The 24,570-nt window shown below is 36.5% G+C and overlaps 24 pseudogenes; all 24 read right to left on the bottom strand.

The window, feature by feature from the left end:
- Positions 1-653: 653 nt before the first annotated feature.
- On the bottom strand, positions 654-772 carry LOC145647014 (5S ribosomal RNA; annotated as a pseudogene).
- Positions 773-1,562: 790 nt separating this feature from the next.
- On the bottom strand, positions 1,563-1,681 carry LOC145646218 (5S ribosomal RNA; annotated as a pseudogene).
- A 666-nt stretch (positions 1,682-2,347) lies between these two features.
- LOC145646207 (5S ribosomal RNA) lies at positions 2,348-2,466 on the bottom strand (annotated as a pseudogene).
- Positions 2,467-3,570: 1,104 nt separating this feature from the next.
- Positions 3,571-3,689, bottom strand: LOC145646195 (5S ribosomal RNA; annotated as a pseudogene).
- A 1,104-nt stretch (positions 3,690-4,793) lies between these two features.
- Positions 4,794-4,912, bottom strand: LOC145646184 (5S ribosomal RNA; annotated as a pseudogene).
- A 1,105-nt stretch (positions 4,913-6,017) lies between these two features.
- LOC145647496 (5S ribosomal RNA) lies at positions 6,018-6,136 on the bottom strand (annotated as a pseudogene).
- Positions 6,137-7,242: 1,106 nt separating this feature from the next.
- LOC145647495 (5S ribosomal RNA) lies at positions 7,243-7,361 on the bottom strand (annotated as a pseudogene).
- Positions 7,362-7,915: 554 nt separating this feature from the next.
- Positions 7,916-8,034, bottom strand: LOC145650676 (5S ribosomal RNA; annotated as a pseudogene).
- Positions 8,035-8,386: 352 nt separating this feature from the next.
- LOC145648262 (5S ribosomal RNA) lies at positions 8,387-8,505 on the bottom strand (annotated as a pseudogene).
- A 790-nt stretch (positions 8,506-9,295) lies between these two features.
- Positions 9,296-9,414, bottom strand: LOC145646172 (5S ribosomal RNA; annotated as a pseudogene).
- A 1,105-nt stretch (positions 9,415-10,519) lies between these two features.
- Positions 10,520-10,638, bottom strand: LOC145647494 (5S ribosomal RNA; annotated as a pseudogene).
- A 1,105-nt stretch (positions 10,639-11,743) lies between these two features.
- Positions 11,744-11,862, bottom strand: LOC145647493 (5S ribosomal RNA; annotated as a pseudogene).
- Positions 11,863-12,967: 1,105 nt separating this feature from the next.
- Positions 12,968-13,086, bottom strand: LOC145647649 (5S ribosomal RNA; annotated as a pseudogene).
- A 556-nt stretch (positions 13,087-13,642) lies between these two features.
- Positions 13,643-13,761, bottom strand: LOC145650675 (5S ribosomal RNA; annotated as a pseudogene).
- Positions 13,762-14,113: 352 nt separating this feature from the next.
- Positions 14,114-14,232, bottom strand: LOC145648261 (5S ribosomal RNA; annotated as a pseudogene).
- A 790-nt stretch (positions 14,233-15,022) lies between these two features.
- Positions 15,023-15,141, bottom strand: LOC145646161 (5S ribosomal RNA; annotated as a pseudogene).
- Positions 15,142-15,807: 666 nt separating this feature from the next.
- On the bottom strand, positions 15,808-15,926 carry LOC145646150 (5S ribosomal RNA; annotated as a pseudogene).
- Positions 15,927-16,592: 666 nt separating this feature from the next.
- On the bottom strand, positions 16,593-16,711 carry LOC145646139 (5S ribosomal RNA; annotated as a pseudogene).
- Positions 16,712-17,816: 1,105 nt separating this feature from the next.
- LOC145647492 (5S ribosomal RNA) lies at positions 17,817-17,935 on the bottom strand (annotated as a pseudogene).
- A 1,105-nt stretch (positions 17,936-19,040) lies between these two features.
- On the bottom strand, positions 19,041-19,159 carry LOC145649676 (5S ribosomal RNA; annotated as a pseudogene).
- A 1,216-nt stretch (positions 19,160-20,375) lies between these two features.
- LOC145650674 (5S ribosomal RNA) lies at positions 20,376-20,494 on the bottom strand (annotated as a pseudogene).
- A 352-nt stretch (positions 20,495-20,846) lies between these two features.
- LOC145648260 (5S ribosomal RNA) lies at positions 20,847-20,965 on the bottom strand (annotated as a pseudogene).
- A 1,452-nt stretch (positions 20,966-22,417) lies between these two features.
- Positions 22,418-22,536, bottom strand: LOC145646128 (5S ribosomal RNA; annotated as a pseudogene).
- Positions 22,537-23,202: 666 nt separating this feature from the next.
- Positions 23,203-23,321, bottom strand: LOC145646117 (5S ribosomal RNA; annotated as a pseudogene).
- Positions 23,322-24,570: the final 1,249 nt, after the last annotated feature.

The following is a 24,570-nucleotide window of genomic DNA, read 5'->3' as shown; positions in this document are numbered from 1 at the left end:
CAACATCTGGTATACGGAGGCACTAACAGACAGTTTTTTGATGAATCACTGCACTTCACATTCAGGCATGTGAGTTGGAGAGTAAATGAAAGTGATGCAAAAAAAACTTACATCATCTGCTATTCCCAGGTGCTAACAGATAGTTTGAGTTAATTATTCACTGCACTTCAAATTTGAACATGATAGCTTGAAAATAAATTAAAGGGATGCAAACAATCTTACAGCACCTGCTATTCCCTGGTACTAAAATATTTCTATTTAATCTGTACACTTCACATACAAGCTTGTCAGTTGCAGATTAAAGTAAAGTGATGCAACAAAAACTTACAGCATCTGCCATTCCCAGGTGCTAACAGATAGTTTTTTTAATTAATCACTGCACTTCACATCCTAGCATGCCATCTTGAAAGTAAATTAAAGTGATGCAAGAGAAGCTTACAGCATCTCGTAGTCCAAGGTGCTAACAGATAGATTTTTGAGGAATCACTGCACTTCACATTCAGGCATGTGAGTTGGAGAGTAAATGAAAGTGATGCAAAAAAAACTTACAGCATCTGCTATTCCCAGGTGCTAACAGATAGTTTTTTTTATTAATCACTGCACTTCACATTTGAGCATGTCAGCTTGAAAGTAAATTAAAGTGATGCAAGAAAAGCTTACAGCACCTGGTATTCCTAGGTAGGGTCCCACCTCAGTACTATTCAGGCCCAAACTTGCTTAGCTTCCAAGGTCAGATGAGATTGGGCGTTCTCAAGCTGGTGTGGCTGTAAGCCTTAAACACTTACTCAAATTGCCTAATCATAGCAAATATGATCAAAGACCAATCTGACAATTTTTTTTATTAATCCCTGCACTTGACGTTCTAGAATGTTATCTTGAATGTAAATTAAATGATGCAATAAAAGCTTACAACATCTTGTATACGGAGGCACTAACAGACAGTTTTTTGATGAATCACTGCACTTCACATTCAGGCATGTGAGTTGGAGAGTAAATGAAAGTGATGCAAAAAAAACTTAGATCATCTGCTATTCCCAGGTGCTAACAGATAGTTTGAGTTAATTATTCACTGCACTTCAAATTTGAACATGATAGCTTGAAAATAAATTAAAGGGATGCAAACAATCTTACAGCACCTGCTATTCCCTGGTACTAAAATATTTCTATTTAATCTGTACACTTCACATACAAGCTTGTCAGTTGCAGATTAAAGTAAAGTGATGCAACAAAAACTTACAGCATCTGCCATTCCCAGGTGCTAACAGATAGTTTTTTTAATTAATCACTGCACTTCACATCCTAGCATGCCATCTTGAAAGTAAATTAAAGTGATGCAAGAGAAGCTTACAGCATCTCGTAGTCCAAGGTGCTAACAGATAGATTTTTGAGGAATCACTGCACTTCACATTCAGGCATGTGAGTTGGAGAGTAAATGAAAGTGATGCAAAAAAAACTTACAGCATCTGCTATTCCCAGGTGCTAACAGATAGTTTTTTTTATTAATCACTGCACTTCACATTTGAGCATGTCAGCTTGAAAGTAAATTAAAGTGATGCAAGAAAAGCTTACAGCACCTGGTATTCCTAGGTAGGGTCCCACCTCAGTACTATTCAGGCCCAAACTTGCTTAGCTTCCAAGGTCAGATGAGATTGGGCGTTCTCAAGCTGGTGTGGCCGTAAGCCTTAAACACTTACTCAAATTGCCTAATCATAGCAAATATGATCAAAGACCAATCTGACAATTTTTTTTATTAATCCCTGCACTTGACATTCTAGAATGTTATCTTGAATGTAATTAAATGATGCAATAAAAGCTTACAATACGGAGCTGGTATACGGAGGCACTAATTATTCACTGCACTTCAAATTTGAACATGATAGCTTGAACATAAATTAAAGGGATGCAAACAATCTTACAGCACCTGCTATTCCCTGGTACTAAAATATTTCTATTTAATCTGTACACTTCACATACAAGCTTGTCAGTTGCAGATTAAAGTAAAGTGATGCAACAAAAACTTACAGCATCTGCTATTCCCAGGTGCTAACAGATAGTTTTTTTAATTAATCACTGCACTTCACATCCTAGCATGTCATCTTGAAAGTAAATTAAAGTGATGCAAGAGAAGCTTACAGCATCTCGTAGTCCAAGGTGCTAACAGATAGATTTTTAAGGAATCACTGCACTTCACATTCAGGCATGTGAGTTGGAGAGTAAATGAAAGTGATGCAAAAAAAACTTACAGCATCTGCTATTCCCAGGTGCTAACAGATAGTTTTTTTTATTAATCACTGCACTTCACATTTGAGCATGTCAGCTTGAAAGTAAATTAAAGTGATGCAAGAAAAGCTTACAGCACCTGGTATTCCTAGGTAGGGTCCCACCTCAGTACTATTCAGGCCCAAACTTGCTTAGCTTCCAAGGTCAGATGAGATTGGGCGTTCTCAAGCTGGTGTGGCCGTAAGCCTTAAACACTTACTCAAATTGCCTAATCATAGCAAATATGATCAAAGACCAATCTGACAATTTTTTTTATTAATCCCTGCACTTGACATTCTAGAATGTTATCTTGAATGTAATTAAATGATGCAATAAAAGCTTACAATACGGAGCTGGTATACGGAGGCACTAATTATTCACTGCACTTCAAATTTGAACATGATAGCTTGAACATAAATTAAAGGGATGCAAACAATCTTACAGCACCTGCTATTCCCTGGTACTAAAATATTTCTATTTAATCTGTACACTTCACATACAAGCTTGTCAGTTGCAGATTAAAGTAAAGTGATGCAACAAAAACTTACAGCATTTGCTATTCCCAGGTGCTAACAGATAGTTTTTTTAATTAATCACTGCACTTCACATCCTAGCATGTCATCTTGAAAGTAAATTAAAGTGATGCAAGAGAAGCTTACAGCATCTCGTAGTCCAAGGTGCTAACAGATAGATTTTTGAGGAATCACTGCACTTCACATTCAGGCATGTGAGTTGGAGAGTAAATGAAAGTGATGCAAAAAAAACTTACAGCATCTGCTATTCCCAGGTGCTAACAGATAGTTTGAGTTAATTATTCACTGCACTTCAAATTTGAACATGATAGCTTGAAAATAAATTAAAGGGATGCAAACAATCTTACAGCACCTGCTATTCCCTGGTACTAAAATATTTCTATTTAATCTGTACACTTCACATACAAGCTTGTCAGTTGCAGATTAAAGTAAAGTGATGCAACAAAAACTTACAGCATCTGCTATTCCCAGGTGCTAACAGATAGTTTTTTTAATTAATCACAGCATTTCACATCCTAGCATGTCATCTTGACAGTAAATTAAAGTGATGCAAGAGAAGCTTACAGCATCTCGTAGTCCAAGGTGCTAACAGATAGATTTTTGAGGAATCACTGCACTTCACATTCAGGCATGTGAGTTGGAGAGTAAATGAAAGTGATGCAAAAAAAACTTACAGCATCTGCTATTCCCAGGTGCTAACAGATAGTTTTTTTTATTAATCACTGCACTTCACATTTGAGCATGTCAGCTTGAAAGTAAATTAAAGTGATGCAAGGAAAGCTTACAGCACCTGGTATTCCTAGGTAGGGTCCCACCTCAGTACTATTCAGGCCCAAACTTGCTTAGCTTCCAAGGTCAGATGAGATTGGGCGTTCTCAAGCTGGTGTGGCCGTAAGCCTTAAACACTTACTCAAATTGCCTAATCATAGCAAATATGATCAAAGACCAATCTGACAATTTTTTTTATTAATCCCTGCACTTGACATTCTAGAATGTTATCTTGAATGTAATTAAATGATGCAATAAAAGCTTACAATACGGAGCTGGTATACGGAGGCACTAATTATTCACTGCACTTCAAATTTGAACATGATAGCTTGAACATAAATTAAAGGGATGCAAACAATCTTACAGCACCTGCTATTCCCTGGTACTAAAATATTTCTATTTAATCTGTACACTTCACATACAAGCTTGTCAGTTGCAGATTAAAGTAAAGTGATGCAACAAAAACTTACAGCATCTGCTATTCCCAGGTGCTAACAGATAGTTTTTTTAATTAATCACTGCACTTCACATCCTAGCATGTCATCTTGAAAGTAAATTAAAGTGATGCAAGAGAAGCTTACAGCATCTCGTAGTCCAAGGTGCTAACAGATAGATTTTTGAGGAATCACTGCACTTCACATTCAGGCATGTGAGTTGGAGAGTAAATGAAAGTGATGCAAAAAAAACTTACAGCATCTGCTATTCCCAGGTGCTAACAGATAGTTTGAGTTAATTATTCACTGCACTTCAAATTTGAACATGATAGCTTGAAAATAAATTAAAGGGATGCAAACAATCTTACAGCACCTGCTATTCCCTGGTACTAAAATATTTCTATTTAATCTGTACACTTCACATACAAGCTTGTCAGTTGCAGATTAAAGTAAAGTGATGCAACAAAAACTTACAGCATCTGCTATTCCCAGGTGCTAACAGATAGTTTTTTTAATTAATCACAGCATTTCACATCCTAGCATGTCATCTTGACAGTAAATTAAAGTGATGCAAGAGAAGCTTACAGCATCTCGTAGTCCAAGGTGCTAACAGATAGATTTTTGAGGAATCACTGCACTTCACATTCAGGCATGTGAGTTGGAGAGTAAATGAAAGTGATGCAAAAAAAACTTACAGCATCTGCTATTCCCAGGTGCTAACAGATAGTTTTTTTTATTAATCACTGCACTTCACATTTGAGCATGTCAGCTTGAAAGTAAATTAAAGTGATGCAAGGAAAGCTTACAGCACCTGGTATTCCTAGGTAGGGTCCCACCTCAGTACTATTCAGGCCCAAACTTGCTTAGCTTCCAAGGTCAGATGAGATTGGGCGTTCTCAAGCTGGTGTGGCCGTAAGCCTTAAACACTTACTCAAATTGCCTAATCATAGCAAATATGATCAAAGACCAATCTGACAATTTTTTTTATTAATCCCTGCACTTGACATTCTAGAATGTTATCTTGAATGTAATTAAATGATGCAATAAAAGCTTACAATACGGAGCTGGTATACTGAGGCACTAATTATTCACTGCACTTCAAATTTGAACATGATAGCTTGAACATAAATTAAAGGGATGCAAACAATCTTACAGCACCTGCTATTCCCTGGTACTAAAATATTTCTATTTAATCTGTACACTTCACATACAAGCTTGTCAGTTGCAGATTAAAGTAAAGTGATGCAACAAAAACTTACAGCATTTGCTATTCCCAGGTGCTAACAGATAGTTTTTATAATTAATCACTGCACTTCACATCCTAGCATGTCATCTTGAAAGTAAATTAAAGTGATGCAAGAGAAGCTTACAGCATCTCGTAGTCCAAGGTACTAACAGATAGATTTTTGAGGAATCACTGCACTTCACATTCAGGCATGTGAGTTGGAGAGTAAATGAAAGTGATGCAAAAAAAACTTACAGCATCTGCTATTCCCAGGTGCTAACAGATAGTTTGAGTTAATTATTCACTGCACTTCAAATTTGAACATTATAGCTTGAACATAAATTAAAGGGATGCAATACAATCTTACAGCACCTGCTATTCCCTGGTACTAAAATATTTCTATTTAATCTGTACACTTCACATACAAGCTTGTCAGTTGCAGATTAAAGTAAAGTGATGCAACAAAAACTTACAGCATTTGCTATTCCCAGGTGCTAACAGATAGTTTTTTTAATTAATCACTGCACTTCACATCCTAGCATGTCATCTTGAAAGTAAATTAAAGTGATGCAAGAGAAGCTTACAGCATCTCGTAGTCCAAGGTGCTAACAGATAGATTTTTGAGGAATCACTGCACTTCACATTCAGGCATGTGAGTTGGAGAGTAAATGAAAGTGATGCAAAAAAAACTTACAGCATCTGCTATTCCCAGGTGCTAACAGATAGTTTTTTTTATTAATCACTGCACTTCACATTTGAGCATGTCAGCTTGAAAGTAAATTAAAGTGATGCAAGAAAAGCTTACAGCACCTGGTATTCCTAGGTAGGGTCCCACCTCAGTACTATTCAGGCCCAAACTTGCTTAGCTTCCAAGGTCAGATGAGATTGGGCGTTCTCAAGCTGGTGTGGCCATAAGCCTTAAACACTTACTCAAATTGCCTAATCATAGCAAATATGATCAAAGACCAATCTGACAATTTTTTTTATTAATCCCTGCAATTGACATTCTAGAATGTTATCTTGAATGTAATTAAATGATGCAATAAAAGCTTACAATACGGAGCTGGTATACGGAGGCACTAATTATTCACTGCACTTCAAATTTGAACATGATAGCTTGAACATAAATTAAAGGGATCCAAACAATCTTACAGCACCTGCTATTCCCTGGTACTAAAATATTTCTATTTAATCTGTACACTTCACATACAAGCTTGTCAGTTGCAGATTAAAGTAAAGTGATGCAACAAAAACTTACAGCATCTGCTATTCCCAGGTGCTAACAGATAGTTTTTTTAATTAATCACTGCATTTCACATCCTAGCATGTCATCTTGACAGTAAATTAAAGTGATGCAAGAGAAGCTTACAGCATCTCGTAGTCCAATGTGCTAACATATAGTTTTTTGATGAATCACTACACTTCACATTCAGGCATGTGAGTTGGAGAGTAAATGAAAGTGATGCAAAAAAAAACTTACAGCATCTGCTATTCCCAGGTGCTAACAGATAGTTTGAGTTAATTATTCACTGCACTTCAAATTTGAACATGATAGCTTGAACATAAATTAAAGGGATGCAATACAATCTTACAGCACCTGCTATTCCCTGGTACTAAAATATTTCTATTTAATCTGTACACTTCACATACAAGCTTGTCAGTTGCAGATTAAAGTAAAGTGATGCAACAAAAACTTACAGCATTTGCTATTCCCAGGTGCTAACAGATAGTTTTTTTAATTAATCACTGCACTTCACATCCTAGCATGTCATCTTGAAAGTAAATTAAAGTGATGCAAGAGAAGCTTACAGCATCTCGTAGTCCAAGGTGCTAACAGATAGATTTTTGAGGAATCACTGCACTTCACATTCAGGCATGTGAGTTGGAGAGTAAATGAAAGTGATGCAAAAAAAACTTACAGCATCTGCTATTCCCAGGTGCTAACAGATAGTTTTTTTTATTAATCACTGCACTTCACATTTGAGCATGTCAGCTTGAAAGTAAATTAAAGTGATGCAAGAAAAGCTTACAGCACCTGGTATTCCTAGGTAGGGTCCCACCTCAGTACTATTCAGGCCCAAACTTGCTTAGCTTCCAAGGTCAGATGAGATTGGGCGTTCTCAAGCTGGTGTGGCCATAAGCCTTAAACACTTACTCAAATTGCCTAATCATAGCAAATATGATCAAAGACCAATCTGACAATTTTTTTTATTAATCCCTGCAATTGACATTCTAGAATGTTATCTTGAATGTAATTAAATGATGCAATAAAAGCTTACAATACGGAGCTGGTATACGGAGGCACTAATTATTCACTGCACTTCAAATTTGAACATGATAGCTTGAACATAAATTAAAGGGATGCAAACAATCTTACAGCACCTGCTATTCCCTGGTACTAAAATATTTCTATTTAATCTGTACACTTCACATACAAGCTTGTCAGTTGCAGATTAAAGTAAAGTGATGCAACAAAAACTTACAGCATCTGCTATTCCCAGGTGCTAACAGATAGTTTTTTTAATTAATCACTGCATTTCACATCCTAGCATGTCATCTTGACAGTAAATTAAAGTGATGCAAGAGAAGCTTACAGCATCTCGTAGTCCAAGGTGCTAACAGATAGTTTTTTATTAATCACTGCACTTCACATTTGAGCATGTCAGCTTGAAAGTAAATTAAAGTGATGCAAGAAAAGCTTACAGCACCTGGTATTCCTAGGTAAGGTCCCACCTCAGTAGTATCCAGGCCCAAACTTGCTTAGCTTCCAAGGTCAGATGAGATTGGGCGTGCTCAAACTGGTGTGGCCGTAAGCCTCAAACACTTACTCAAATTGCCTAATCATAGCAAATATGATCAAAGACCAATCTGACAATTTTTTTTATTAATCCCTGTACTTGACATTCTAGAATGTTATCTTGAATGTAAATTAAATGATGCAATAAAAGCTTACAACATCTGGTATACGGAGGCACTAACAGACAGTTTTTTGATGAATCACTGCACTTCACATTCAGGCATGTGAGTTGGAGAGTAAATGAAAGTGATGCAAAAAAAACTTACAGCATCTGCTATTCCCAGGTGCTAACAGATAGTTTTTTATATTAATCACTGCACTTCACATTTGAGCATGTCAGCTTGAAAGTAAATTAAAGTGATGCAAGAAAAGCTTACAGCACCTGGTATTCCTAGGTAGGGTCCCACCTCAGTACTATCCAGGCTCAAACTTGCTTAGCTTCCAAGATCAGATGAGATTGGGCGTTCTCAAGCTGGTGTGGCCGTAAGCCTTAAACGCTTACTCAAATTGCCTAATCATAGCAAATATGATCAAAGACCAATCTGACAATTTTTTTTATTAATCCCTGCACTTGACGTTCTAGAATGTTATCTTGAATGTAAATTAAATGATGCAATAAAAGCTTACAACATCTTGTATACGGAGGCACTAACAGACAGTTTTTTGATGAATCACTGCACTTCACATTCAGGCATGTGAGTTGGAGAGTAAATGAAAGTGATGCAAAAAAAACTTACAAAATCTGCTATTCCCAGGTGCTAACAGATAGTTTGAGTTAATTATTCACTGCACTTCAAATTTGAACATGATAGCTTGAAAATAAATTAAAGGGATGCAAACAATCTTACAGCACCTGCTATTCCCTGGTACTAAAATATTTCTATTTAATCTGTACACTTCACATACAAGCTTGTCAGTTGCAGATTAAAGTAAAGTGATGCAACAAAAACTTACAGCATCTGCTATTCCCAGGTGCTAACAGATAGTTTTTTTAATTAATCACTGCACTTCACATCCTAGCATGTCATCTTGAAAGTAAATTAAAGTGATGCAAGAGAAGCTTACAGCATCTCGTAGTCCAAGGTGCTAACAGATAGATTTTTGAGGAATCACTGCACTTCACATTCAGGCATGTGAGTTGGAGAGTAAATGAAAGTGATGCAAAAAAAACTTACAGCATCTGCTATTCCCAGGTGCTAACAGATAGTTTTTTTTATTAATCACTGCACTTCACATTTGAGCATGTCAGCTTGAAAGTAAATTAAAGTGATGCAAGGAAAGCTTACAGCACCTGGTATTCCTAGGTAGGGTCCCACCTCAGTACTATTCAGGCCCAAACTTGCTTAGCTTCCAAGGTCAGATGAGATTGGGCGTTCTCAAGCTGGTGTGGCCGTAAGCCTTAAACACTTACTCAAATTGCCTAATCATAGCAAATATGATCAAAGACCAATCTGACAATTTTTTTTATTAATCCCTGCACTTGACATTCTAGAATGTTATCTTGAATGTAATTAAATGATGCAATAAAAGCTTACAATACGGAGCTGGTATACTGAGGCACTAATTATTCACTGCACTTCAAATTTGAACATGATAGCTTGAACATAAATTAAAGGGATGCAAACAATCTTACAGCACCTGCTATTCCCTGGTACTAAAATATTTCTATTTAATCTGTACACTTCACATACAAGCTTGTCAGTTGCAGATTAAAGTAAAGTGATGCAACAAAAACTTACAGCATTTGCTATTCCCAGGTGCTAACAGATAGTTTTTATAATTAATCACTGCACTTCACATCCTAGCATGTCATCTTGAAAGTAAATTAAAGTGATGCAAGAGAAGCTTACAGCATCTCGTAGTCCAAGGTACTAACAGATAGATTTTTGAGGAATCACTGCACTTCACATTCAGGCATGTGAGTTGGAGAGTAAATGAAAGTGATGCAAAAAAAACTTACAGCATCTGCTATTCCCAGGTGCTAACAGATAGTTTGAGTTAATTATTCACTGCACTTCAAATTTGAACATGATAGCTTGAACATAAATTAAAGGGATGCAATACAATCTTACAGCACCTGCTATTCCCTGGTACTAAAATATTTCTATTTAATCTGTACACTTCACATACAAGCTTGTCAGTTGCAGATTAAAGTAAAGTGATGCAACAAAAACTTACAGCATTTGCTATTCCCAGGTGCTAACAGATAGTTTTTTTAATTAATCACTGCACTTCACATCCTAGCATGTCATCTTGAAAGTAAATTAAAGTGATGCAAGAGAAGCTTACAGCATCTCGTAGTCCAAGGTGCTAACAGATAGATTTTTGAGGAATCACTGCACTTCACATTCAGGCATGTGAGTTGGAGAGTAAATGAAAGTGATGCAAAAAAAACTTACAGCATCTGCTATTCCCAGGTGCTAACAGATAGTTTTTTTTATTAATCACTGCACTTCACATTTGAGCATGTCAGCTTGAAAGTAAATTAAAGTGATGCAAGAAAAGCTTACAGCACCTGGTATTCCTAGGTAGGGTCCCACCTCAGTACTATTCAGGCCCAAACTTGCTTAGCTTCCAAGGTCAGATGAGATTGGGCGTTCTCAAGCTGGTGTGGCCATAAGCCTTAAACACTTACTCAAATTGCCTAATCATAGCAAATATGATCAAAGACCAATCTGACAATTTTTTTTATTAATCCCTGCAATTGACATTCTAGAATGTTATCTTGAATGTAATTAAATGATGCAATAAAAGCTTACAATACGGAGCTGGTATACGGAGGCACTAATTATTCACTGCACTTCAAATTTGAACATGATAGCTTGAACATAAATTAAAGGGATCCAAACAATCTTACAGCACCTGCTATTCCCTGGTACTAAAATATTTCTATTTAATCTGTACACTTCACATACAAGCTTGTCAGTTGCAGATTAAAGTAAAGTGATGCAACAAAAACTTACAGCATCTGCTATTCCCAGGTGCTAACAGATAGTTTTTTTAATTAATCACTGCATTTCACATCCTAGCATGTCATCTTGACAGTAAATTAAAGTGATGCAAGAGAAGCTTACAGCATCTCGTAGTCCAATGTGCTAACATATAGTTTTTTGATGAATCACTACACTTCACATTCAGGCATGTGAGTTGGAGAGTAAATGAAAGTGATGCAAAAAAAACTTACAGCATCTGCTATTCCCAGGTGCTAACAGATAGTTTGAGTTAATTATTCACTGCACTTCAAATTTGAACATGATAGCTTGAACATAAATTAAAGGGATGCAATACAATCTTACAGCACCTGCTATTCCCTGGTACTAAAATATTTCTATTTAATCTGTACACTTCACATACAAGCTTGTCAGTTGCAGATTAAAGTAAAGTGATGCAACAAAAACTTACAGCATTTGCTATTCCCAGGTGCTAACAGATAGTTTTTTTAATTAATCACTGCACTTCACATCCTAGCATGTCATCTTGAAAGTAAATTAAAGTGATGCAAGAGAAGCTTACAGCATCTCGTAGTCCAAGGTGCTAACAGATAGATTTTTGAGGAATCACTGCACTTCACATTCAGGCATGTGAGTTGGAGAGTTAATGAAAGTGATGCAAAAAAAACTTACAGCATCTGCTATTCCCAGGTGCTAACAGATAGTTTTTTTTATTAATCACTGCACTTCACATTTGAGCATGTCAGCTTGAAAGTAAATTAAAGTGATGCAAGAAAAGCTTACAGCACCTGGTATTCCTAGGTAGGGTCCCACCTCAGTACTATTCAGGCCCAAACTTGCTTAGCTTCCAAGGTCAGATGAGATTGGGCGTTCTCAAGCTGGTGTGGCCATAAGCCTTAAACACTTACTCAAATTGCCTAATCATAGCAAATATGATCAAAGACCAATCTGACAATTTTTTTTATTAATCCCTGCAATTGACATTCTAGAATGTTATCTTGAATGTAATTAAATGATGCAATAAAAGCTTACAATACGGAGCTGGTATACGGAGGCACTAATTATTCACTGCACTTCAAATTTGAACATGATAGCTTGAACATAAATTAAAGGGATCCAAACAATCTTACAGCACCTGCTATTCCCTGGTACTAAAATATTTCTATTTAATCTGTACACTTCACATACAAGCTTGTCAGTTGCAGATTAAAGTAAAGTGATGCAACAAAAACTTACAGCATCTGCTATTCCCAGGTGCTAACAGATAGTTTTTTTAATTAATCACTGCATTTCACATCCTAGCATGTCATCTTGACAGTAAATTAAAGTGATGCAAGAGAAGCTTACAGCATCTCGTAGTCCAATGTGCTAACATATAGTTTTTTGATGAATCACTACACTTCACATTCAGGCATGTGAGTTGGAGAGTAAATGAAAGTGATGCAAAAAAAACTTACAGCATCTGCTATTCCCAGGTGCTAACAGATAGTTTGACTTAATTATTCACTGCACTTCAAATTTGAACATGATAGCTTGAACATAAATTAAAGGGATGCAATACAATCTTACAGCACCTGCTATTCCCTGGTACTAAAATATTTCTATTTAATCTGTACACTTCACATACAAGCTTGTCAGTTGCAGATTAAAGTAAAGTGATGCAACAAAAACTTACAGCATCTGCTATTCCCAGGTGCTAACAGATAGTTTTTTTTATTAATCACTGCACTTCACATTTGAGCATGTCATCTTGAAAGTAAATTAAAGTGATTCAAGAGAAGCTTACAGCATCTCGTAGTCCAAGGTGCTAACAGATAGATTTTTGAGGAATCACTGCACTTCACATTCAAGCATGTGAGTTGGAGAGTAAATGAAAGTGATGCAAAAAAAACTTACAGCATCTGCTATTCCCAGGTGCTAACAGATAGTTTTTTTTATTAATCACTGCACTTCACATTTGAGCATGTCAGCTTGAAAGTAAATTAAAGTGATGCAAGAAAAGCTTACAGCACCTGGTATTCCTAGGTAGGGTCCCACCTCAGTACTATCCAGGCCCAAACTTGCTTAGCTTCCAAGGTCAGATGAGATTGGGCGTTCTCAAGCTGGTGTGGCCGTAAGACTTAAGCACTTACTCAAATTGCCTAATCATAGCAAATATGATCAAAGACCAATCTGACAATTTTTTTTATTAATCCCTGCAATTGACATTCTAGAATGTTATCTTGAATGTAATTAAATGATGCAATAAAAGCTTACAATACGGAGCTGGTATACGGAGGCACTAATTATTCACTGCACTTCAAATTTGAACATGATAGCTTGAACATAAATTAAAGGGATGCAAACAATCTTACAGCACCTGCTATTCCCTGGTACTAAAATATTTCTATTTAATCTGTACACTTCACATACAAGCTTGTCAGTTGCAGATTAAAGTAAAGTGATGCAACAAAAACTTACAGCATCTGCTATTCCCAGGTGCTAACAGATAGTTTTTTTAATTAATCACTGCATTTCACATCCTAGCATGTCATCTTGACAGTAAATTAAAGTGATGCAAGAGAAGCTTACAGCATCTCGTAGTCCAATGTGCTAACAGATAGTTTTTTTTATTAATCACTGCACTTCACATTTGAGCATGTCAGCTTGAAAGTAAATTAAAGTGATGCAAGAAAAGCTTACAGCACCTGGTATTCCTAGGTAAGGTCCCACCTCAGTAGTATCCAGGCCCAAACTTGCTTAGCTTCCAAGGTCAGATGAGATTGGGCGTGCTCAAACTGGTGTGGCCGTAAGCCTCAAACACTTACTCAAATTGCCTAATCATAGCAAATATGATCAAAGACCAATCTGACAATTTTTTTTATTAATCCCTGTACTTGACATTCTAGAATGTTATCTTGAATGTAAATTAAATGATGCAATAAAAGCTTACAACATCTGGTATACGGAGGCACTAACAGACAGTTTTTTGATGAATCACTGCACTTCACATTCAGGCATGTGAGTTGGAGAGTAAATGAAAGTGATGCAAAAAAAACTTACAGCATCTGCTATTCCCAGGTGCTAACAGATAGTTTTTTATATTAATCACTGCACTTCACATTTGAGCATGTCAGCTTGAAAGTAAATTAAAGTGATGCAAGAAAAGCTTACAGCACCTGGTATTCCTAGGTAGGGTCCCACCTCAGTACTATCCAGGCTCAAACTTGCTTAGCTTCCAAGATCAGATGAGATTGGGCGTTCTCAAGCTGGTGTGGCCGTAAGCCTTAAACGCTTACTCAAATTGCCTAATCATAGCAAATATGATCAAAGACCAATCTGACAATTTTTTTTATTAATCCCTGCACTTGACGTTCTAGAATGTTATCTTGAATGTAAATTAAATGATGCAATAAAAGCTTACAACATCTTGTATACGGAGGCACTAACAGACAGTTTTTTGATGAATCACTGCACTTCACATTCAGGCATGTGAGTTGGAGAGTAAATGAAAGTGATGCAAAAAAAACTTACAAAATCTGTTATTCCCAGGTGCTAACAGATAGTTTGAGTTAATTATTCACTGCACTTCAAATTTGAACATGATAGCTTGAAAATAAATTAAAGGGATGCAAACAATCTTACAGCACCTGCTATTCCCTGGTACTAAAATATTTCTATTTAATCTGTACACTTCACATACAAGCTTGTCAGTTGCAGATTAAAGTAAAGTGATGCAACAAAAACTTACAGCATCTGCTATTCCCAGGTGCTAACAGATAGTTTTTTTAATTAATCACTGCACTTCACATCCTAGCATGTCATCTTGAAAGTAAATTAAAGTGATGCAAGAGAAGCTTACAGCATCTCGTAGTCCAAGGTGCTAACAGATAGATTTTTGAGGAATCACTGCACTTCACATTCAGGCATGTGAGTTGGAGAGTAAATGAAAGTGATGCAAAAAAAACTTACAGCATCTGCTATTCCCAGGTGCTAACAGATAGTTTTTTTTATTAATCACTGCACTTCACATTTGAGCATGTCAGCTTGAAAGTAAATTAAAGTGATGCAAGGAAAGCTTACAGCACCTGGTATTCCTAGGTAGGGTCCCACCTCAGTACTATTCAGGCCCAAACTTGCTTAGCTTCCAAGGTCAGATGAGATTGGGCGTTCTCAAGCTGGTGTGGCCGTAAGCCTTAAACACTTACTCAAATTCCCTAATCATAGCAAATATGATCAAAGACCAATCTGACAATTTTTTTTATTAATCCCTGCACTTGACATTCTAGAATGTTATCTTGAATGTAATTAAATGATGCAATAAAAGCTTACAATACGGAGCTGGTATACGGAGGCACTAATTATTCACTGCACTTCAAATTTGAACATGATAGCTTGAACATAAATTAAAGGGATGCAAACAATCTTACAGCACCTGCTATTCCCTGGTACTAAAATATTTCTATTTAATCTGTACACTTCACATACAAGCTTGTCAGTTGCAGATTAAAGTAAAGTGATGCAACAAAAACTTACAGCATCTGCTATTCCCAGGTGCTAACAGATAGTTTTTTTAATTAATCACTGCACTTCACATCCTAGCATGTCATCTTGAAAGTAAATTAAAGTGATGCAAGAGAAGCTTACAGCATCTCGTAGTCCAAGGTGCTAACAGATAGATTTTTGAGGAATCACTGCACTTCACATTCAGGCATGTGAGTTGGAGAGTAAATGAAAGTGATGCAAAAAAAACTTACAGCATCTGCTATTCCCAGGTGCTAACAGATAGTTTTTTTTATTAATCACTGCACTTCACATTTGAGCATGTCAGCTTGAAAGTAAATTAAAGTGATGCAAGAAAAGCTTACAGCACCTGGTATTCCTAGGTAGGGTCCCACCTCAGTACTATTCAGGCCCAAACTTGCTTAGCTTCCAAGGTCAGATGAGATTGGGCGTTCTCAAGCTGGTGTGGCCGTAAGCCTTAAACACTTACTCAAATTGCCTAATCATAGCAAATATGATCAAAGACCAATCTGACAATTTTTTTTATTAATCCCTGCACTTGACATTCTAGAATGTTATCTTGAATGTAATTAAATGATGCAATAAAAGCTTACAATACGGAGCTGGTATACGGAGGCACTAATTATTCACTGCACTTCAAATTTGAACATGATAGCTTGAACATAAATTAAAGGGATGCAAACAATCTTACAGCACCTGCTATTCCCTGGTACTAAAATATTTCTATTTAATCTGTACACTTCACATACAAGCTTGTCAGTTGCAGATTAAAGTAAAGTGATGCAACAAAAACTTACAGCATCTGCTATTCCCAGGTGCTAACAGATAGTTTTTTTAATTAATCACTGCACTTCACATCCTAGCATGTCATCTTGAAAGTAAATTAAAGTGATGCAAGAGAAGCTTACAGCATCTCGTAGTCCAAGGTGCTAACAGATAGATTTTTGAGGAATCACTGCACTTCACATTCAGGCATGTGAGTTGGAGAGTAAATGAAAGTGATGCAAAAAAAACTTACAGCATCTGCTATTCCCAGGTGCTAACAGATAGTTTTTTTTATTAATCACTGCACTTCACATTTGAGCATGTCAGCTTGAAAGTAAATTAAAGTGATGCAAGAAAAGCTTACAGCACCTGGTATTCCTAGGTAGGGTCCCACCTCAGTACTATTCAGGCCCAAACTTGCTTAGCTTCCAAGGTCAGATGAGATTGGGCGTTCTCAAGCTGGTGTGGCCGTAAGCCTTAAACACTTACTCAAATTGCCTAATCATAGCAAATATGATCAAAGACCAATCTGACAATTTTTTTTATTAATCCCTGCACTTGACATTCTAGAATGTTATCTTGAATGTAATTAAATGATGCAATAAAAGCTTACAATACGGAGCTGGTATACTGAGGCACTAATTATTCACTGCACTTCAAATTTGAACATGATAGCTTGAACATAAATTAAAGGGATGCAAACAATCTTACAGCACCTGCTATTCCCTGGTACTAAAATATTTCTATTTAATCTGTACACTTCACATACAAGCTTGTCAGTTGCAGATTAAAGTAAAGTGATGCAACAAAAACTTACAGCATTTGCTATTCCCAGGTGCTAACAGATAGTTTTTATAATTAATCACTGCACTTCACATCCTAGCATGTCATCTTGAAAGTAAATTAAAGTGATGCAAGAGAAGCTTACAGCATCTCGTAGTCCAAGGTACTAACAGATAGATTTTTGAGGAATCACTGCACTTCACATTCAGGCATGTGAGTTGGAGAGTAAATGAAAGTGATGCAAAAAAAACTTACAGCATCTGCTATTCCCAGGTGCTAACAGATAGTTTGAGTTAATTATTCACTGCACTTCAAATTTGAACATGATAGCTTGAACATAAATTAAAGGGATGCAATACAATCTTACAGCACCTGCTATTCCCTGGTACTAAAATATTTCTATTTAATCTGTACACTTCACATACAAGCTTGTCAGTTGCAGATTAAAGTAAAGTGATGCAACAAAAACTTACAGCATTTGCTATTCCCAGGTGCTAACAGATAGTTTTTTTAATTAATCACTGCACTTCACATCCTAGCATGTCATCTTGAAAGTAAATTAAAGTGATGCAAGAGAAGCTTACAGCATCTCGTAGTCCAAGGTGCTAACAGATAGATTTTTGAGGAATCACTGCACTTCACATTCAGGCATGTGAGTTGGAGAGTAAATGAAAGTGATGCAAAAAAAACTTACAGCATCTGCTATTCCCAGGTGCTAACAGATAGTTTTTTTTATTAATCACTGCACTTCACATTTGAGCATGTCAGCTTGAAAGTAAATTAAAGTGATGCAAGAAAAGCTTACAGCACCTGGTATTCCTAGGTAGGGTCCCACCTCAGTACTATTCAGGCCCAAACTTGCTTAGCTTCCAAGGTCAGATGAGATTGGGCGTTCTCAAGCTGGTGTGGCCATAAGCCTTAAACACTTACTCAAATTGCCTAATCATAGCAAATATGATCAAAGACCAATCTGACAATTTTTTTTATTAATCCCTGCAATTGACATTCTAGAATGTTATCTTGAATGTAATTAAATGATGCAATAAAAGCTTACAATACGGAGCTGGTATACGGAGGCACTAATTATTCACTGCACTTCAAATTTGAACATGATAGCTTGAACATAAATTAAAGGGATCCAAACAATCTTACAGCACCTGCTATTCCCTGGTACTAAAATATTTCTATTTAATCTGTACACTTCACATACAAGCTTGTCAGTTGCAGATTAAAGTAAAGTGATGCAACAAAAACTTACAGCATCTGCTATTCCCAGGTGCTAACAGATAGTTTTTTTAATTAATCACTGCATTTCACATCCTAGCATGTCATCTTGACAGTAAATTAAAGTGATGCAAGAGAAGCTTACAGCATCTCGTAGTCCAATGTGCTAACATATAGTTTTTTGATGAATCACTACACTTCACATTCAGGCATGTGAGTTGGAGAGTAAATGAAAGTGATGCAAAAAAAACTTACAGCATCTGCTATTCCCAGGTGCTAACAGATAGTTTGAGTTAATTATTCACTGCACTTCAAATTTGAACATGATAGCTTGAACATAAATTAAAGGGATGCAATACAATCTTACAGCACCTGCTATTCCCTGGTACTAAAATATTTCTATTTAATCTGTACACTTCACATACAAGCTTGTCAGTTGCAGATTAAAGTAAAGTGATGCAACAAAAACTTACAGCATTTGCTATTCCCAGGTGCTAACAGATAGTTTTTTTAATTAATCACTGCACTTCACATCCTAGCATGTCATCTTGAAAGTAAATTAAAGTGATGCAAGAGAAGCTTACAGCATCTCGTAGTCCAAGGTGCTAACAGATAGATTTTTGAGGAATCACTGCACTTCACATTCAGGCATGTGAGTTGGAGAGTAAATGAAAGTGATGCAAAAAAAACTTACAGCATCTGCTATTCCCAGGTGCTAACAGATAGTTTTTTTTATTAATCACTGCACTTCACATTTGAGCATGTCAGCTTGAAAGTAAATTAAAGTGATGCAAGAAAAGCTTACAGCACCTGGTATTCCTAGGTAGGGTCCCACCTCAGTACTATTCAGGCCCAAACTTGCTTAGCTTCCAAGGTCAGATGAGATTGGTCGTTCTCAAGCTGGTGTGGCCATAAGCCTTAAACACTTACTCAAATTGCCTAATCATAGCAAATATGATCAAAGACCAATCTGACAATTTTTTTTATTAATCCCTGCAATTGACATTCTAGAATGTTATCTTGAATGTAATTAAATGATGCAATAAAAGCTTACAATACGGAGCTGGTATACGGAGGCACTAATTATTCACTGCACTTCAAATTTGAACATGATAGCTTGAACATAAATTAAAGGGATCCAAACAATCTTACAGCACCTGCTATTCCCTGGTACTAAAATATTTCTATTTAATCTGTACACTTCACATACAAGCTTGTCAGTTGCAGATTAAAGTAAAGTGATGCAACAAAAACTTACAGCATCTGCTATTCCCAGGTGCTAACAGATAGTTTTTTTAATTAATCACTGCATTTCACATCCTAGCATGTCATCTTGACAGTAAATTAAAGTGATGCAAGAGAAGCTTACAGCATCTCGTAGTCCAATGTGCTAACATATAGTTTTTTGATGAATCACTACACTTCACATTCAGGCATGTGAGTTGGAGAGTAAATGAAAGTGATGCAAAAAAAACTTACAGCATCTGCTATTCCCAGGTGCTAACAGATAGTTTGAGTTAATTATTCACTGCACTTCAAATTTGAACATGATAGCTTGAACATAAATTAAAGGGATGCAATACAATCTTACAGCACCTGCTATTCCCTGGTACTAAAATATTTCTATTTAATCTGTACACTTCACATACAAGCTTGTCAGTTGCAGATTAAAGTAAAGTGATGCAACAAAAACTTACAGCATTTGCTATTCCCAGGTGCTAACAGATAGTTTTTTTAATTAATCACTGCACTTCACATCCTAGCATGTCATCTTGAAAGTAAATTAAAGTGATGCAAGAGAAGCTTACAGCATCTCGTAGTCCAAGGTGCTAACAGATAGATTTTTGAGGAATCACTGCACTTCACATTCAGGCATGTGAGTTGGAGAGTAAATGAAAGTCATGCAAAAAAAACTTACAGCATCTGCTATTCCCAGGTGCTAACAGATAGTTTTTTTAATTAATCACTGCATTTCACATCCTAGCATGTCATCTTGACAGTAAATTAAAGTGATGCAAGAGAAGCTTACAGCATCTCGTAGTCCAATGTGCTAACAGATAGTTTTTTTTATTAATCACTGCACTTCACATTTGAGCATGTCAGCTTGAAAGTAAATTAAAGTGATGCAAGAAAAGCTTACAGCACCTGGTATTCCTAGGTAAGGTCCCACCTCAGTAGTATCCAGGCCCAAACTTGCTTAGCTTCCAAGGTCAGATGAGATTGGGCGTGCTCAAACTGGTGTGGCCGTAAGCCTCAAACACTTACTCAAATTGCCTAATCATAGCAAATATGATCAAAGACCAATCTGACAATTTTTTTTATTAATCCCTGTACTTGACATTCTAGAATGTTATCTTGAATGTAAATTAAATGATGCAATAAAAGCTTACAACATCTGGTATACGGAGGCACTAACAGACAGTTTTTTGATGAATCACTGCACTTCACATTCAGGCATGTGAGTTGGAGAGTAAATGAAAGTGATGCAAAAAAAACTTACAGCATCTGCTATTCCCAGGTGCTAACAGATAGTTTTTTATATTAATCACTGCACTTCACATTTGAGCATGTCAGCTTGAAAGTAAATTAAAGTGATGCAAGAAAAGCTTACAGCACCTGGTATTCCTAGGTAGGGTCCCACCTCAGTACTATCCAGGCTCAAACTTGCTTAGCTTCCAAGATCAGATGAGATTGGGCGTTCTCAAGCTGGTGTGGCCGTAAGCCTTAAACGCTTACTCAAATTGCCTAATCATAGCAAATATGATCAAAGACCAATCTGACAATTTTTTTTATTAATCCCTGCACTTGACGTTCTAGAATGTTATCTTGAATGTAAATTAAATGATGCAATAAAAGCTTACAACATCTTGTATACGGAGGCACTAACAGACAGTTTTTTGATGAATCACTGCACTTCACATTCAGGCATGTGAGTTGGAGAGTAAATGAAAGTGATGCAAAAAAAACTTACAAAATCTGCTATTCCCAGGTGCTAACAGATAGTTTGAGTTAATTATTCACTGCACTTCAAATTTGAACATGATAGCTTGAAAATAAATTAAAGGGATGCAAACAATCTTACAGCACCTGCTATTCCCTGGTACTAAAATATTTCTATTTAATCTGTACACTTCACATACAAGCTTGTCAGTTGCAGATTAAAGTAAAGTGATGCAACAAAAACTTACAGCATCTGCTATTCCCAGGTGCTAACAGATAGTTTTTTTAATTAATCACTGCACTTCACATCCTAGCATGTCATCTTGAAAGTAAATTAAAGTGATGCAAGAGAAGCTTACAGCATCTCGTAGTCCAAGGTGCTAACAGATAGATTTTTGAGGAATCACTGCACTTCACATTCAGGCATGTGAGTTGGAGAGTAAATGAAAGTGATGCAAAAAAAACTTACAGCATCTGCTATTCCCAGGTGCTAACAGATAGTTTGAGTTAATTATTCACTGCACTTCAAATTTGAACATGATAGCTTGAACATAAATTAAAGGGATGCAATACAATCTTACAGCACCTGCTATTCCCTGGTACTAAAATATTTCTATTTAATCTGTACACTTCACATACAAGCTTGTCAGTTGCAGATTAAAGTAAAGTGATGCAACAAAAACTTACAGCATCTGCTATTCCCAGGTGCTAACAGATAGTTTTTTTAATTAATCACTGCATTTCACATCCTAGCATGTCATCTTGACAGTAAATTAAAGTGATTCAAGAGAAGCTTACAGCATCTCGTAGTCCAAGGTGCTAACAGATAGTTTTTGATGAATAACTGCACTTCACATTCAGGCATGTGAGTTGGAGAGTAAATGAAAGTGATGCAAAAAAAACTTACAGCATCTGCTATTCCCAGGTGCTAACAGATAGTTTGAGTTAATTATTCACTGCACTTCAAATTTGAACATGATAGCTTGAACATAAATTAAAGGGATGCAAGAGAAGCTTAACAGCATCTCGTAGTCCAAGGTGCTAACTGATAGATTTTTGATGAATAACTGCACTTCACATTCAGGCATGTGAGTTGGAGAGTAAATGAAAGTGATGCAAAAAAAACTTACAGCATCGGCTATTCCCAGGTGCTAACAGATAGTTTTTTTTTATTAATCACTGCACTTCACATTTGAGCATGTCAGCTTGAAAGTAAATTAAAGTGATGCAAGGAAAGCTTACAGCACCTGGTATTCCTAGGTAGGGTCCCACCTCAGTACTATTCAGGCCCAAACTTGCTTAGCTTCCAAGGTCAGATGAGATTGGGCGTTCTCAAGCTGGTGTGGCCGTAAGCCTTAAACACTTACTCAAATTCCCTAATCATAGCAAATATGATCAAAGACCAATCTGACAATTTTTTTTATTAATCCCTGCACTTGACATTCTAGAATGTTATCTTGAATGTAATTAAATGATGCAATAAAAGCTTACAATACGGAGCTGGTATACGGAGGCACTAATTATTCACTGCACTTCAAATTTGAACATGATAGCTTGAACATAAATTAAAGGGATGCAAACAATCTTACAGCACCTGCTATTCCCTGGTACTAAAATATTTCTATTTAATCTGTACACTTCACATACAAGCTTGTCAGTTGCAGATTAAAGTAAAGTGATGCAACAAAAACTTACAGCATCTGCTATTCCCAGGTGCTAACAGATAGTTTTTTTAATTAATCACTGCACTTCACATCCTAGCATGTCATCTTGAAAGTAAATTAAAGTGATGCAAGAGAAGCTTACAGCATCTCGTAGTCCAAGGTGCTAACAGATAGATTTTTGAGGAATCACTGCACTTCACATTCAGGCATGTGAGTTGGAGAGTAAATGAAAGTGATGCAAAAAAAACTTACAGCATCTGCTATTCCCAGGTGCTAACAGATAGTTTTTTTTATTAATCACTGCACTTCACATTTGAGCATGTCAGCTTGAAAGTAAATTAAAGTGATGCAAGAAAAGCTTACAGCACCTGGTATTCCTAGGTAGGGTCCCACCTCAGTACTATTCAGGCCCAAACTTGCTTAGCTTCCAAGGTCAGATGAGATTGGGCGTTCTCAAGCTGGTGTGGCCGTAAGCCTTAAACACTTACTCAAATTGCCTAATCATAGCAAATATGATCAAAGACCAATCTGACAATTTTTTTTATTAATCCCTGCACTTGACATTCTAGAATGTTATCTTGAATGTAATTAAATGATGCAATAAAAGCTTACAATACGGAGCTGGTATACTGAGGCACTAATTATTCACTGCACTTCAAATTTGAACATGATAGCTTGAACATAAATTAAAGGGATGCAAACAATCTTACAGCACCTGCTATTCCCTGGTACTAAAATATTTCTATTTAATCTGTACACTTCACATACAAGCTTGTCAGTTGCAGATTAAAGTAAAGTGATGCAACAAAAACTTACAGCATTTGCTATTCCCAGGTGCTAACAGATAGTTTTTATAATTAATCACTGCACTTCACATCCTAGCATGTCATCTTGAAAGTAAATTAAAGTGATGCAAGAGAAGCTTACAGCATCTCGTAGTCCAAGGTACTAACAGATAGATTTTTGAGGAATCACTGCACTTCACATTCAGGCATGTGAGTTGGAGAGTAAATGAAAGTGATGCAAAAAAAACTTACAGCATCTGCTATTCCCAGGTGCTAACAGATAGTTTGAGTTAATTATTCACTGCACTTCAAATTTGAACATGATAGCTTGAACATAAATTAAAGGGATGCAATACAATCTTACAGCACCTGCTATTCCCAGGTGCTAACAGATAGTTTTTTTTATTAATCACTGCACTTCACATTTGAGCATGTCAGCTTGAAAGTAAATTAAAGTGATGCAAGAGAAGCTTACAGCATCTCGTAGTCCAAGGTGCTAACAGATAGATTTTTGAGGAATCACTGCACTTCACATTCAGGCATGTGAGTTGGAGAGTAAATGAAAGTGATGCAAAAAAAACTTACAGCATCTGCTATTCCCAGGTGCTAACAGATAGTTTGAGTTAATTATTCACTGCACTTCAAATTTGAACATGATAGCTTGAACATAAATTAAAGGGATGCAATACAATCTTACAGCACCTGCTATTCCCTGGTACTAAAATATTTCTATTTAATCTGTACACTTCACATACAAGCTTGTCAGTTGCAGATTAAAGTAAAGTGATGCAACAAAAACTTACAGCATTTGCTATTCCCAGGTGCTAACAGATAGTTTTTTTAATTAATCACTGCACTTCACATCCTAGCATGTCATCTTGAAAGTAAATTAAAGTGATGCAAGAGAAGCTTACAGCATCTCGTAGTCCAAGGTGCTAA

The sequence above is a fragment of the Electrophorus electricus genome, chromosome 13 (genome assembly GCF_041902795.1).
Source record: "Electrophorus electricus isolate QZ-2024a chromosome 13, ASM4190279v1, whole genome shotgun sequence".
Taxonomy (NCBI): domain Eukaryota; kingdom Metazoa; phylum Chordata; class Actinopteri; order Gymnotiformes; family Gymnotidae; genus Electrophorus; species Electrophorus electricus.
This window is presented reverse-complemented; position numbering and strand designations above follow the sequence as displayed.